We start from the raw sequence: 14,958 nt of genomic DNA, 5'->3' as shown, positions 1-14,958 counted from the left end.
CTTAGTACTTAGCCCCTTGATGCTTAGTGTTCAGCAAATAGCTTTGGAACTGATGGGATATATTTGATTTGCAGGAAAGGAAAGAACACAGAACTACACATTATAGCAGGTTGTGGTATCCCGAGGTGTCCCCAGTATCCCTGATCCTTCAGGGCCATCCCGTCCATTCCCAGGTCCCATGATCACTGAGGGAAGTTTCCCAATGCTGCTGAATCTATCAACTCTGCTACTGAGCCTGTTTCAATCGGCCTGATTTTCCCAGCCAGTCATCTGATCACCTTCACTCTCCTCTGGACCCTCTTTTCCACTCCTATGCCTGCAGACCACGGTGCACTCTTCTGCCAAGCCCATCTAGCCAAAGAAGAGGCTTTCATGATACATCCCTGCACCAGCAGCTGCGCATCACCCCAGGCCTTGTCCACAACGCACACTCTTGGGTTCCGCCCACACCTATGATTCAGAAGTACTTTAGTGCAGTCTGTGTTGGGTGATTTGGGTAGACCCTAAGACATACCACTCTGAAACATTGTTCTGGTCATTTCTCCTCTGCTTAAAATCCTAAGACACTTTGTTCTAGTTAGTCTGATTCAGCTGGATAGAACAAGTGAAAAAAAAAAACAAAAACAAAAAGCTATGGCTTAAACAAAATAGAAATCTGTTGTTTTTCTTTACTCTTAAAGAAGTCTCACGGTGTCATTGGGATCTCTGAGTCCTGGCTTCCTGTTTCAAATCCTAGATGCAGGCTCTTTATAGCATCATTTGCCTCAAGGTTTAACATGGCTGCTAGAATTCTAGCCAGTGCATACTGCTATGGACAAGGAGGAAAAGCACAAGAGCCAAAAGGGGGACTCTTTTAGCTAAGTCATTGCTGTTTAATACTTCCACTAAATCTAGTCAGTCAGAATTTGGTCACATGACCACACCAAAACAAGGGAAGCTGGGAAATAGTTTTTGTTGTTGTTTTGAATGGCAATATGCCCAGCTAAAAATTAAGTTTCTCTCAAAAGGCAACAAAGTAAATTATTTGCTTTCTGGAACATCAAAAGGCAACAAAGTAAATTATTTGCTTCTGGAACATTCCTAAAATGGTCAAGTGATACAAATGAATAACACAAGTGGCAATGTAGCTCAAGGGATAGAGTGCCAGCCTTGAGTGAAAAGGCCAAGCAAAAGCATGAGGCCCTGAGTTCAAATTGAAGTACCAATACAAAAGAATGAATGAATGAAAGCTTAACAGATCAATGGATACAGGGGGTGGGAAATAAGAAGGGATGTGAATACAGATATCAAAGATTGTGATACATTTTGACTGTGGTATTGGTCACACAAATCTTTACCTGTGATTAAAAATTCATAAAACTGACACCTGCTCCTGTTCATGTAAAACTTATGACATCTGAATGTCAGTGGGTGATATCAATATCATTGTCCTGCTATGATTTTACACTGTAGTTTTTCCGGGTATTACCAGGGAATAGGATGAAGGGCATATGGGATTTCTCAGCATTCTTGAGAGGGGGGATGGAAAAAAAAGGGAGAAAAAGAGGGGGAGAGAGAGAGAGAGAGAGAGAGAGAGAGAGAGAGAGAGAGAGAGAGAGAGAGAGAGAGAGAGAGAGAGAGAGAGAGAATGAATCTGTATATGTGCTGGTATTAGGGCTTGAACTTTTTGTTCAAGGCTAGTGCTCTACCACTTGAGCCACAGCTCCACTTCCAGCTTTTGGGGGGATAGTTAATGGGAGATAGGAGTCTCATCGACTTTTCTGTCTGGGCTGGCTTTAAACTGTGATCCTCAGATCTCAGCTCCTGAGTAGCCACTGGTTCCTGGTTTGACATTCTTTCTTGCAACCGCTGTAGATGTATACTTGCTTCCAAATGAGAAAGTAAAGAAACAAAACTAAAATCACGTGTGATAAGCAACGCAGTCTCTGCCGTGCACCTAGCTGTCCTGTGGGATGGCCGGCCCAAGCTGGCATGGCAGAGCAGCAGGGCACCTCCCATGCAGCACAGCTTGCCAGCCACTAAATGATTCCCCTGTGGCGGGTGGGCCTCAAAGGTGCCACCTGCACTTTTAGTACACTTCACTCTTCACTGTACAGCCAGCCCTGAAGGGCTGCAAGGAAGTACGTACCTTTCCTGCCATCAGAAGCCTCCATTCCCAGAAAACACCAATACTCTCAGACCTGTGGCCCACCCGACACAGAACAAAAATGCCCTTTGTTTCACTAAAAGAGGCAAGAAGATGGACCTTTGAGCCCCACATCCTGCTATAGGGACCCCAAAGCCACCGTACAAGAGGCACATTTTTGAATGAGTCACAGACTTCCACCCAGTCATCTTTTTCTGCGTTCTGGATCTCTGGTCTTTTTTTTTTCTGGACTTAAATTATTTTTATTGTTATTATAATATTGGTGATATACAAAGGGGTTACAGTTAGATGTCAGGTAAAGAGTACATTTCTTTCTTTTTTAAATAAGTTTTTTTTTATTGTGAAAATACTGTACAGAGGGGTTACAATTACATGAGCAAGGTAATGAGGACATTTCTTATCAAGCATTGTTGCCTCCTCCTCTGTTTTTCCCTTACCATCCCTTCCCTCCCACCTCCACAACTACCTCCCTCGTAGCTCTGGTCCTTAAAGCATTCCCCAGCGCCAGCTGCTGCCTATCCCCGAGCAGCTTTGCTGAACTTGACTGTGCCCCATGGGGAAGGAATTAGCCCGCCTGTCAGGAGCTTCTGCTCAACCAGAATCCTGCCCAGAGGCTTTTCCCCATAGCTTTCTGACACTCAGATGTCTCCAGGGGAGGCTGAGGAGGGACTGCAAAGGAAGGAACGCATGAAGGCCTGGCGTAGAACCACACAGTGGAAAGGGAGCACTAAGGCGGCAGAAAAACTCTGAGGAGAGAGAGATGGAAAAAGTCCCAAAGCACAGGGGTCGGAGGGTAACAGTAAACAGGCTTAGGAGCACTTGTGAGTGAGCACATGGACAGAGACTGTGCCTGAATTGCTGAAAATAAGCATATTGACAGAGAAGCCTGGCAGAGCACTGCCCCAAAAGCTGCCCAGGCCAGCCCGGGCCCCGAGGGCACTAAGCACATCACAGGGCAGGTGCTGCCAGTGGAGGGGCATCTGCCAGACCTGGTGGAGTCCACAGTCTCTCTAGCTTCCCAGCTCTGAGCCCATGGGCTCCCTGGGGATGCAGAAAGGGAACTAAGGGCTTCTGTGAATCCCCTGAATTTACAGGTGAGATCCTCTCAGGATGCTTTTTTTTTTTTTTCTTACTAGCGTATCCATGGCTTGCATCAGATTTTCAAAAGGCAAGGTGAACCCCAAGAGCTATGAATGACACCTAGTAATTTGAAAGGGGTTTGAGGGAAGACTTGGATGAGGGAGAGAAGGAGCGGAAGCTAAGGGGTCAGGTAGGGTAGGAGCTAGCCAGAGTGGAGATGTCTATGAGGAAGTTCTCTGCGTAGTGTGGTGAGCCCAGTGGGACCAGCAACTCTCATCCTCCTAGGTCCCAGAGACTCTATGTCCTCATCTGTTCACACTGTCTCTGGGCAGGGCATCCAGTTTCAGGATGCTTCTCCATGTAGACTTCTGCTGACTGAACTTTGTTTCCCAGTTTTACAGCTTCCTTGAACTCCAGACATTCCCCTGACCCCTCCAGACCTGTCAGGCCCGCTGAATATTTCTTCCTCAGAACATGTGTCATTGTGGCTGGTTCTGTCACTCAAATATAATGCTAATTCACAGAAGTCACCTCAGCAGTGGCCTGGCACCAGTGCCCAGTGTAGGCAAGATGCTGGGCATCTAATTGGGTAGATGAAAATATAAAGCAATATGTTATATCCTGGTGAGGACATGACAGGGAGAATTCTGAGTGTGATCAGAGACTGAGTTGGGGCTACTCTTTAACCTATCAGCAAAGACAGGCACTATGAGCCAGCTCCAGGGAGGGCAAGCCAAATCCTAGGCACAGCTAGGCTGGGCTCCTTGGCAGGCAAGATTGATCCTCACGAATTCTTTGCTATAACTTCAAAAGCAACTGAGGCTGAATGAATGGATCAGATAGAGAAGTGGTTACACATGAATTGGACATGTGCTAGTGAAATAGTGAAGCAGGCATTCAGACTTACCAGGGGATGGAGGTCTCCGCTCAGGCAAGGTCTACTCGGCATCAGCATCCAGAGTGATTGTTGTGGGCCACGTGCTGCAGAGATAAGAATGGCAGACGCTGTGGGCAGGAATCACAGGCAAGAGAAATGATCACATTAGAAGGTGGCCTTTAAAGGTATTTTCTTTTGGTGATAGGGGAGTTTGCATGCAGGGTCTCACACTTGTAGGCATGCGCTCTACCATTTGGCCACACTTCCAACGTATTTTACACTGTTTCTTTTCCTTATTCTTTTACTTTTTTTGTCCAAGACTGGGACTTAAACTCAATTGAGCCACACTTGCAACCCCAACCCTATTTGAGATGTAGCCTCACCTTTTGACTGGATAAGCACCTGGACTATGATCCTCCTGTTTTACACTTCGCACCATAGCTGGAATGATAGGTGCTTGCCAACATGCCAGCTCTTAGTGGAAAGATCTGGTAAACATTTCTGCAGAGGCTGGCCCTGAACTTCAGTCTGCCAGATCTCTACTTCCTGAGTAACTAGGATTACAAGTATGAGCTACTATACTTGGTTTAAAAAAATTTAAGGGAGGAATCTTTTTATTTATTATTTCTCTATTTCTTATAGATATGCAGAGGGGTTCCAGTTAAATCAGTCAGGTGAAGAGTACATTTCTTTTTTTTTCCGGCTTAATTTTTTTATTGAGCTGGCTGCTGGTGGCTTACGTCTATCATCTTACCTAATCAGGTGGCTGAGATCTGAAGATGTCAGTTTGAAACAAACCCAAGGGACTCTTACGTCCAATTAACCAGCAAAAAAAAAGCCAAAACTGGAGGCATGGTTCAAGTTATAGGGCCCAGAGGCCTGGAGTTCAAGTCCCAGGACTAGCTATTTATTAGCATAAATTGTGAAGTTTACAACATGCATATAATGTACTTTGATTGAATTTACTTTTTCTATTGCTCTTTCTTAATCATCCTTTCCTGTTCCTTTCTTTTTTGGTAGATTTCATTGTGCTATTTTTATATATAATAGGTAATGTACTTTATAATAGTCACCATCTGTCTCCACCTCCTTTCCTCCTTCCCCTACCTGCTATACCCCATAGAATCCCCTTTTTACAGTAAGATGCTCCAACGATGATCTGCCCTCCATAGTTGTTTTATATGTGGGTTTGTTGTTGTTGTGATGGTTCTAGGGCTTGAACTCAGAGCCTCAGCACTGTCTCTGAGCTTTTTTGCTCAAGGCTAGTGTTCTACCACTTGAGCCATACCTCCACTTCTGGCTTTTTGGTGGTTAACTGTAGTTAAGAGTCTCACAAACTTTCCTGCCCTGTCTGGCTTCAAATTGGGATCCATAGAGCTAAGCTGCAAGTGCCCAGCTTATATATATATGTGGTTATTTTGTTTTTCACAGTGTAATTTATATAACCATGCTGAAGTGTACAGTTCAGGGACACTGAATACATTGCACAAACACGATCACTTCCTACTTCCACATTTCTGTCACTCCAGCATCAAACCCTATGTCATTTAAGAATCTTTCCCCAATCTTTATCCTGTCTGTATATGCAATGTATGAAATTTTGCTTCTGGCTTTTATCACCACAATGTTTTGAAGGCTCAGCTATGCTATATATGACATCTGTCACTTTTTAATGACTGAACAGTATTCCATTGTATGTATCCATTCAGTTAATCAACATTGGAAATCAACTATTTGCAACTTTGGGTTATGAATAAGTAATGTTATAGATCCTCTAAGGTTTTTGCTCCCAAAGATAAATATAAACTTAAATACTGCTAGCATTTGTCAAATGTATCATTTATCAGATACTTAATATTACTCATTTTAAACACACACACACACACACACACACACACACACACACACACACACACACACCCCTTTTGTTAGACAGCTGACCCCAAACATTGAAACGCAGCGACGTCATATGTTCATAAACCATAGGAAAGCAGAGATGGCCACTTCTCTGTGTGAAAAGGGAGATGGCTGAAGGGGGTGGGAGCTGCGGGAACTCAGCTTCTAGTCTTCATCACCTCTTTCAAAGTCCCAGGGGCCTAGCAGACCTCCCAGGTGGGCCTGAGGTACACCTGGGCTCCTGAGAAACCCATCTGTCAGAGAGCTGCGGTGTCATTGGAGGCCGCTGTGCCCCGGGACACTCCCACTCTGCAGGTTGTACTTGGGAGTTGTCCTCAGACAGAACCTATGAGATACAGTCTCTAGTAAGAAGCTGCTTTTTACATATGCAATGCTGTAGTTCGTCCCTTTCCCTACCTCTCAACCTCCTGTGAATGCCTCTCCAGGCTGGAAAGGAAAACCATTCCTCCTAAACTGTGTTTTGTCTTAGCTGACTGTACTTCTCTTTGCTTTGGTTACTAAGAGACTCAGAATTACCTTTGTAGCCCATGTCTAGCAATTCTGCAACCTAACCTAATGTCTGGCTGCACACCACACCACTAACACTGATCCCTGGCCCAGAAAGAGAGCCCGGGAGGAAGATAAGAACATCTCACCTCACCCGCAGCGTGGTCCTGGTTCCAAGGAGGGAACACCACCCCAGGACCATGGGGAAAGTGGGCGAGCCGAGGCCTCATACAGCCATTATCAGCTTCAGTTCAACTGACTCTAAGAGCCAGCTTACAGAAGAAGAGGCAAAATAAATATAACTTCAGGCCCAGAGGGCGAGATGCTCACCAACAACTCTGCATTGGGCGGAGCATCACATGCCCAGAGGAAACAGGAGGAAGTGGGGGAGGGGTGAAACTACATTTGGGTTCTGAGGCTTGAACTCAGGGACTAAGCACTATCCCTGAGCTTTTATTTTATTTTATTTTATTTTATTTTTTTGCGTCCAGTCATGGGGCCTGAACTCTGGGCCTGGGCGCTGTCCCTCAACTCTTCAGCTCAAGGCTAGCGCTCTACCACTTGAGCCACAGTGCCACTTCTGGCTTTTTTTCTTTTTGCTTATGTGGTGTTGGGGAATTGAACACAGGGCCTTATGCATGCAAGGCAAGCGCTCTACCACTGAGCCAACTTCCCAGCCCCCCTGAGATTTTATGCTCAAGTCTATCACTCTATCACATGAGCCACAGTTCTGTTTCTGGCTCTTTTTTTTGCACTTAATTGGGGATAAGACTTTCCTGCCCCAGCTGGCTTTGATCAGTTTTCTGATGAGTTACTTGGGAAGGGTAGTAGCATTCTAAGCAGGAAGAGTCCCTTCTACAGCTGGGACAGATGTGAAGGAAGATGTGTGGGTCAGTGTAGCTAGACACACGAGTTGCAAACTCAGGCCTGGAGGCTGTGCATAAGTCTGGGAGAGGGTAAGGCAGAGGTGCCAAGGGGTGGTAGGGAAGCTGGAAACAACCATCCTCTCTATTGCTATTTTAAACACTGTGGGGCATAGCCAGACAGGTTCCATGCAGGCTGGAGAGGGAGGACCCTAAGGAAACAGAAGGCTGGCTCAGGAAGGCTGGAAGTGTAGGGCATTTTAGGGTCTGGAGGAACGTTTAAAAGGCTTCAACAGGAGCAGCTTAGTTGAGGTTCAAAAGTTATAAAATGAGCCGGGCGCTGGTGGCTCACGCCTGTAATCCTAGCTACTCAGGAGGCTGAGATCTGAGGATCGCGGTTCAAAGCCAGCCCGGGCAGGAGAAACCGTGAGACTCCTATCTCCAATAAACCACCAGAAAAAAACCGGAAGTGGCGCTGTAGCTCAAGTGGTAGAGCGCTCGCCTTGAGCTGAAGAGCTGAGGGACAGCGCCCAGGCCCAGAGTTCAAGCCCCACGACCGACAAAAAAAAAAAAAAAAAAAAAAGTTATAAAATGGAAAGCTCTCACTATACACCCAAATTCAAGTCAATATCTTCATAAACAATAGAAAATAACAAAATATGAATAGTGGTTATCTTGGGTATTTTCCTTACATGTTTACCCCCTTTTTTTCCTAATGACAGGAGGTACCAGAGTTTGAGCTCAGGACCTTGTACTTACTAGGCAGGAGCCCTCCCACTTGAGCCACACTTCCAGCCCTCTTTTACTTTCATCATTTTTCAGATAAGGTTTTGAAATTTTGCCCAGGCTGGTTCTCAGGTCATGACCCTCTTACCTATGCTTCCTATATATCTGGGGTGACAGGTGCACATCACTGCACCTGGCCATAGCTTTACTAGTATTTGTATTAGTATTCATCACAAAGAGTCCCCACATGTTATACTGACAATCATGACTCTGAAACAGGATATTGGTAGCGGAGCTAGAAGGAGTAGGCAGGATTTGAGCCCTCTAGAAGAGGAGTTGGTTTAGGTTGGGGTTTGAGCTGGAATGAATGAGGGACTGAATGAGTGACTATGAAGGGATGGATGGAGCAAATCAAGAGCAGCTGATACTCTGATTAAAGCAGCCACCGGAGGGCACAAGCACCTCCCATCCTGCCTCCATTCCTGCTTCCTGCCCTGTCAATGAGAGCTAGCAAGGACTGGGGACTGTGAATGGCTCTTAGCTGGTGCAGAGAGCTGCCTCCTTCCAAAGGTCTTAGAAGCCCCAGTGGGTCTTCGAGAAGCAGCAATGACAAGATGATGTTTCAGCCAAATGAAATGGCCAAAATGTTCTAGGGAACATGGTCTTGTTTTCTGAAACTAAAAATTGGATATAGATATGCATCTGTACTTCCTGCTTATCTGTTCCTATTCATTTTTGCTGTCCTGCTGTAGATAAACAGATAGGCTTATGTTGTTTTCAAGTGTACATCTCAAGGTCTGTATAATAATAAGTGGAATTTTTAACTCTGGGAATCCACATGAGTGATAAATTCGTGGCTATGCGGCCATGGTCTTGGTGAGGGGCCTGGCTTCATTACTAGCTGGACGGTCCAGAGCAAGTCATCCTGGTCAATGATCCTCTGTGTATTCATGAAGCAGAGTTGTGATAGAGTTGCTCTGAGCTTTAGATTAGATGTAATAGGTTATAATGCTATGCATACTATATATGTATACTATATAGACATAGGTTGTAATACTACAGAAGCTGTGGACTGTTGAATATCATTGTGTCATACATCACTGTGCATGCAGCTCCTATTGCACAAAAGATGCTTGCGCTGAACAACGCACTGGCCATGGCCCAAAGGCAGCACAAGACGTGGGGAAGGCGGGGTCAGGCAGGTTCAGGATATCGTAATACAAACTGTGACACATGTTCAAAGAACCTTCTAGATGATGAGCCCCCCCCCCCGCCCAATCCACATGATTATCAAATGTGTATTTACGTTATAGCTAAGGATCTCAAATGTGACCATAACGAAGAGGAAAAACCTGCAAATTCAGTCTCACTTCTGTTTGGAAAGGAAATTGTGTATGATTTGATAATATATTGTTGCACACTATGGAATTGTGGATCTTGGCTCCGAAGTGTGAAATGGAAAATAGGTAGAAAACATACTTGTGGAAATATGAACAATGTTGTTTACTAATGATTGTAATAAAGACTCCAACTAAAATCAGTTAGCTTTAAGAAGAAATGTAGCCAACTGCTATAGTTCAAGCCTGTAATCCTAGCTACTTGGGAGGCAGAGAATATGCTGATATGGTTATGATAAAAAAAAAAAAAAACAACAAGCATAAAAAGTCTTCATTAAGCCAGGCGCTGGTGGTTTATGCCTGTAATCCTAGCTACTCAGGAGGCTGAGATCTGAGGATCATGGTTCGAAGCCAGCCCGGGCAGAAAAGTCCTTGAGACTCTTATCTCCAACAAACCACTAGAAAACCGGAAGTGGTGCTGTAGTTCAAGCAGTAGAGCACTCGCCTTGAGTTGAAGAGCACAGGGACAGCGCCCAGGCCCAGAGTTCAAGCCCCACGACCAACAAACAAACAAACAAAAAAATCCTCATTATTCTATCTCCACCAATGGGTATGTGTGGTGGCATGTCTGTCATCCTAAGTATGGGGGAAGTACAATGAGTGGACACAAAAAGGGGCTGGCAGAGTGGCTCAAGAATAAAGCACCTGCCTAGCAATAATGAAGCCTAGTTGAAACACTGCTACTCCCATAAAAAGGAGGGGGATATAAGTGGGACAAGCATGTAATCCCAAGAGATACGCATTGGAAGGATCATGGTGCAAGGCCAGGCAAGACATTCATTCTCAACAGAAAAATCTGGTATTATGGCATACACCTGCCATCCCAACTATGCAGAACACTCAAATAGGATGGCCACAATCCAGGCAGGCCTAGGCAAAATGTCAGGTCTTATCTCAAAAATAAACAGAGCAAGCTAAGTGCTAGTGGCTCATATCTGTAATCCTAGCTACTTGGGAGGCTGAGACCTGAAGATTGAGGTTAAAAGACAGCTGGGCAGGAAAAAAAAAAATCTCCAAACCTTATCTCTAATTAATCAGAAAAAAGAAATGGAGGTATGGCTGGATTGGCCAGTAAGCTGCATTTTAATAAGCTCTCCAGGTGATTCTGATGCTTGTTGTAGATTGTTTGACTCTTCTACAGGTACCTGACCACAGATAGTTTGTGTTAAACTGTCTCAGTGATTTCTTCTGTTTGCTGAAATGAAACCAAAACAACTAACGTCCTTGGCATTGGTGTAACTTCTAACATTTCCCAGTTCCAGCAGCTACGCTAGAGCTATATTCCCAGGCTTACACCAAAGGACCAGAATCTTCTCAGCGTTATGTTGTGAGAAGATAAAGGGCACTGGTCCATCATGTGTGGCAAGAAATGAGGAGCTGCGGGGTTTAAGTACATGGAGATCCCAGAGGCCTTGTACAAAGGCTCTTTGGTATCTATTTATGTAAAATGTAGAGATGAAGGAAGAAAAGAAAATACAGAAGATCATTTTTTAACCCCAGTAATTTCATGGAGCTGGAAAGTAGATCATTTCTAGGTCTGCAAAAGAGGCACAGGAGTGGAGAAAGGACTGTGAAACCCATGGAGTGTTTCTTGGGGGTAATATACTGCTCCAGAACACGCGAGCGACTGCCCAACTTGGTAAGGTTTGCCTGGTTCAACATGTTTCAATTTGAATTTTATGTGCTGTGAATTTTATCTCAAGAATGATTTCTATAACCTAGACCCTAAGGGGAAGCAGAATCATACTTTTCATTTCTCTCCTGCCACATCTAGCTGCAGTTCACAACTCAGTGAGCTCTTGGTAGGCTGACCTCTCTGATGGCCAAGACGGGGTTTGAATAAGCTGGCACCTGGAAAGCGTCCTGATTGGGCCATGCTCCCAGGGGATGGTTCCCTGGGGGGTCAAGCTATCGCTTTCCTTGCAGTGATTTCCTTACCTTCACTCTGCGGTGGGGAGACCTAGTGCAGGTTGGGGGGCGGGGAGGTGAAGGACCTCTGGCCTTGTGCATGAGTTGTTTCCAGTTGCCTGTGATAAGCACGAAAGTGTTTATGCCGTCAAAGGAGAAGCTGGGGGGCCAGCTGGTGCCCCTCGATGCGGAGAAGGCGGGGCGCCCCTCCGGGCTGACTCCAGCGCGCAGCAGACCGCAGACAGCCCCAGGGATCCGGGATGAGCTCACAGCCTGTGCACAGCCCGCACAACGCACCCCGGACAAGGTCCAGGCCCCTCTGCTCCCGGATGTAATCAGCTTTGATGAGCAGTCGCTGAGGCTGTTTTTCCAATTAGGGCGGTTAGAAGATTCTGGCAGGGGCAGCAGTGGGCTTAATTCAACAGACCCGGGACTCATTGAATTAGCCCCTGTGGAGGGAAAAAGCAGGGTAGAAGGGAAGGTTTCCTGGGGTAGAGATGGGAGGGGGTGAAGGAGGCCCAGAGGCGTTGGTCAGTGAAGACGCAGGAATGCTGTATTTGAACTGGGAAGCTTGCGCAAGCAGCATGCGGTATTCGTCAGCTAGGCCTGGTGGACTTTGCTTGTGGGGATCTGGATTCTTCAAGGCCACTGTCCAGGCTTCTGGGCAGTTTCTTGAGTCCTCCTTCCTCATCAGGAATCCTGCACCTGCTGCCATCTCTCCTCCCCTTTCTAGAACCCTCAGTTCCAGACCCACCCCAACATGCAGCCCCGGGGAGGGAGAATAAATGGCACTAGAGCCAGAGCATCCCTTGAAGGGCCTTTTTCAGAGGAGGGAAACCATTTCCTAGAGAAGTTTAGAACTTGACCTTAGGGGTCAAAGTTGCAATCCAACCTCCTACCACTAATTGGCACAGCACCATCATACCATCCTCATGTTCCTCAGCCTCCGTGTGTGTGCAAGCACAAAGCCTAGCGATTTATATACAAAGCATTCATTCACAAAGCCAGATACCAGACTGCACCACAGCATACCAGACTGCACGCACAGCACAGCCTCCACTACTAAAGAAGACAATAGGAAAGATTTGTTTCTGTGTGACGGAGTGATTATTGTTAAAATAATGATGATGATGATGATGATGATGATGATGATGATGATGATGATTGAGTTTGAGTTTTAGGATTCATCCGAGCAGTAGTCTTATGTTGACCTTGTGATTCAGCTCCTCTGTTGCTAGGTGGCAGCTGAATTTTATAAGTCCTTTGGGAAAATAGTTTGACAGCGTTTACTTTTTAAATGTAGAAAGTATTGTAATTCAGCCAGGCACCTGAGGCCCAGGCCTGTCATCCTAGCCACTCAGGAGGCTGAGACCTAAATCACTGTGGGAAGCCAGCCCAGGCAGAAAGTCTGCGAGACTCTTATTTCCATTGAAGCACCAGAAAATCTGGAAGTGGAGCTGTGATTCAAGGGGTAGAGCTATAGCCTTGAACAAAAAGGCTCAGGGACAGTGCCCGGGTGCTGAATTCAAGCCCAAGGGAAGGGGGGACAGAGAGAGAGAGAGAGAGAGAGAGAGAGAGAGAGAGAGAGAGAGAGAGAGAGAGAGAGAGAATTGTAATTCAAAATAACTGGCCAAACACCTATGTTTATCTACCCCGCCCCCACACACACATCCAGTTGAAATACTAGAAGGAATGGAGAAATATAATCACATTAGTTTTCCAGAAAAGTATAAAAAGCTTGTCCAAGATCCAAAATTGGTCCTAAATCTTCCTGAGCCATCAACCACTGGGAGAATGGCTACATTATTTGTATTTTGCTCTATTTTCCAAATTTTCTCCAACTGACCATATACAACCCCAATATAAATGGCACTTGGCAGTGGGATAGGCTATTGGCTGTAAGAAATAGCTCCCTGAACATACCTCATCTGCTGCAATACCACCATCCCCACAGGAGACACATCTGGAATAGAATTCCCTAAGGAGAGATGTGCAGGTGAGATTCCTGCCTCATGGCCATTAAATGTCCAGTGCTTCTGTGCATGAGGCTCAGATCGGCTCCGGTCTATAGTGACTAAACTTCAGGACTCCTGGAAAGCTAGGGCAGTTCAGGGTTGTACATAAATGGTTTATGTTTGAGAATACACATGCAGTTGAGCCTTCCAGAACCTTCTGTCTTCTTTGGAGAAGGCCCTGAGCCGCCTGAGCCGCCATCTTGAGCTTCAAATTACCTGGTTCCAGGATCATGTGTGTGTATTGAAGATCTTGACTGTGTTTGTTCACCCATCCTGTCTCCATTCATCTGCTTCCCTCCCCATGAAACGTGTTTTTGCATCTTGGTATTCTTTTTTTTTAACTGTTAGTTCAAGGGTGTTGCATCAGATACAATTCTGCATTACAGAATTTGTCATGGAGATGAGCTAGACTCACAGCTAATATAGTGCCTAGCCCACGACACATATCCATGTAGACTAATCTTAAGCAGTTCTCTTCCCACTCTATCCAGCACTGCCCCTTACACCTGCAAACCCCAGACCCAGGGGGAAAAATGGGTGTGCAATTTTTCCTTCAGAGAGTTTGTTAAGGAAACAGAGAATCAAAAGGAAAACTAGACAAACATTTGCTGAATTCTTGTCATAGTCCAGAGAAGCATGGAGAAGATGACCCACAATGGTGACATGTCATAATATTCAAAAGCTAAATGCTCTGGGTTTGGGGTATTCCTTCCAGGTCCTTCCCTTGTTATTTTACTTCACAAACTTCACAAGTGTGTTTCATTCTCTCCATTTGGTCCCTTCAATTCTGTCAGACAACCTGGACTGTTCTGTTGCCTGGTTACCAGGCAGGTGGTCCCAAACGTCAAAGAAATGCTTCCCAACCTTAGAAATTGGCCTTGGATGTCACTGTGGGAGGACAAATAAATATAGAACATGAAGAGATTACTCATTTAGAGCCCTGCTTCTGCGATGTTGCACTGTGATTCACAGATCAATTAAAGGCACAGTAATTCAGTGTGTCAGGGAAGAGGGGAGGAGGGATAAGTCCACACTTCCCCTGAGGCAAGGTCCCCTCCTCCCAGCCCTCCCTCTGATGAGATTTGGTCCTCCCTTGCTGAGTATATAAGTTACCACTGCTTGTTTCCAGAAAGCCAATTAAGATCCCATAAATTGCAATCAACCAGAAAGGTCACTGCACGCTCTGTAGATACAGGCGTTTGGGAGCTGGGTGCACAAGGCTATAAAGCCATCGCTCTCCTCGCCCCCGCTCTCCAGCTGAGGTTTTCCTTGGATAAAATGAGAGAACCTCTAGCCAAGGATCAAAAAGACCTTCCTTGGGTTTTCATTTTTGCCGTCCGCCCTCGGGGATGAACCTGGGCCTTCTGAGCCTCCGACAAGACTGTATACCTTCAATACCCAATCTGCTCTTCAGGTTTCGTTCTGGTTTGTTTGGATTTTTCTTTTCAGAAGTTATTTCTTCGAGTATTAAAGCAAAAACTTGGAAAACACCAAAAAGCACCGTAGGGAAATAAGAACTCAAGATCTTACCCCTTAAAAGAAG

At 45.5% G+C, this 14,958-nt stretch overlaps 1 protein-coding gene and 2 long non-coding RNA genes across 4 annotated transcripts in view; 1 reads left to right on the top strand and 2 right to left on the bottom strand.

Moving 5' to 3' along the window:
• LOC138835798 (uncharacterized) overlaps nucleotides 1-11,491 on the bottom strand; it is a 123,290-nt gene extending 111,799 nt beyond the window's left edge. The window contains exons 1-2 of the long non-coding RNA XR_011374727.1: nucleotides 11,431-11,491; nucleotides 4,134-4,207 (exon numbers count right to left, since the gene is read on the bottom strand). This is a non-coding gene — a long non-coding RNA (uncharacterized lncRNA). The remainder of the gene's footprint in view (nucleotides 1-4,133; nucleotides 4,208-11,430) is intronic.
• Nucleotides 1-14,958, top strand: part of LOC138835795 (protein FAM163A) — a 66,559-nt gene that overhangs the window by 31,310 nt on the left and 20,291 nt on the right. The gene's annotated exons all lie outside the window — the stretch shown is intronic.
• Nucleotides 12,541-14,958, bottom strand: part of LOC138835797 (uncharacterized) — a 33,459-nt gene continuing 31,041 nt past the window's right edge. The window contains exon 3 of one of the 2 annotated variants that reach the window (XR_011374725.1): nucleotides 12,541-12,661. This is a non-coding gene — a long non-coding RNA (uncharacterized lncRNA). Of the gene's footprint in view, nucleotides 12,662-14,089; nucleotides 14,304-14,958 lie in introns of those variants that run through there. The other variant, XR_011374726.1, reaches the window with a different exon arrangement.

This window comes from Dipodomys merriami, unplaced genomic scaffold (assembly GCF_024711535.1).
Source record: "Dipodomys merriami isolate MVZ:Mamm:240054 unplaced genomic scaffold, mDipMer1.0.p SCAF_24, whole genome shotgun sequence".
Taxonomy (NCBI): Eukaryota; Metazoa; Chordata; class Mammalia; order Rodentia; family Heteromyidae; genus Dipodomys; species Dipodomys merriami.
The sequence above is the reverse complement of the archived record's forward strand: the minus strand, read 5'-3'. Positions and strand labels throughout refer to the sequence as shown.